This window comes from Mustela lutreola, chromosome 2 (assembly GCF_030435805.1).
Source record: "Mustela lutreola isolate mMusLut2 chromosome 2, mMusLut2.pri, whole genome shotgun sequence".
NCBI classification, from domain to species: Eukaryota; Metazoa; Chordata; class Mammalia; order Carnivora; family Mustelidae; genus Mustela; species Mustela lutreola.
Genome location: NC_081291.1, coordinates 156,494,882 through 156,495,896, shown reverse-complemented (window position 1 = coordinate 156,495,896; position 1,015 = coordinate 156,494,882).

Here is a 1,015-nt window from a genome sequence, read left to right as displayed (position 1 = left end):
TGAGAGTCTCTTTTTCATATTTTTGAAATATTTTACCATTATAATGTTGAATGGAAATATTCAAGAGATCTGTGAATTAAGGTGTTCTATAAGTTGAGTCTGCTTACATGTATTTTTCCACATGCCATTGGTTCCCAAACTTGCTGAACTTTAGAATCACCTAGGGATCTTTTAAAAATAACAATGTCTGATTCCTATCCCCATATTTTAATTGATCTGGGATGCAGTCCCGGCATCTAGATTTTCAAAAGCTCCCCGGATACTAGTGATGTGTGGCACGTTTGAGAACCAGAGCCATGTAAGCAGAAACACTGTTATGTATGGGTTCTTGTTCTGGTTGCTCAAAGTTTCAGTTATACATTTGACAGCAACTTTTCAAATACCCCCAAAACATGTAATTTTGGCAATTGCAGTATATACGAAACTGAACATCATGTGTATTCATCTTGTAGACTTTCCTGTCCTTGTATGCTTTAGTTATTCACACATACCTTATGAAGCAGACACTTGGCTATTTCAAGACCTGAAGGAGAAATACAGCCTTCGGCAGCTGATTTAAACAAATGGTAGCTCTCAGTTCAAGTGGCTGCCCAGCCAGCACCTTACTATAGAATTAGCACTTCTCAAGACCACAACCAAAGTGAAAATTCTAAGGGTGCAAAAAAATATTTTGGGCACAATTATAAATTCTGAGGATTATACTTAAAAAAAAGGAAGGCATGTTGCTGGCTCATCTGGTAGAGCATGTGACCCTTGATCACAGGGTCACGAGTTCAAGCTCCATGTTGGGCATTGAGCTTACTAAAAAATAATAATAATAAAATACAAAAATAAAAATAATAAAATGAAATTTTAAGAAAGGATAAAAAGGATCTATGTGTGCACAAGGAAATCTCACTTGTGCCATTGGTGACAAACCTGGCTGAAATCATTTTAAAAGTTTTATCTCTTGAGTACAGGAGCCAAGAGTTGCAAAAACACCAGTCAAAAAGTAGTTGGTTAACTGGAACCCAGC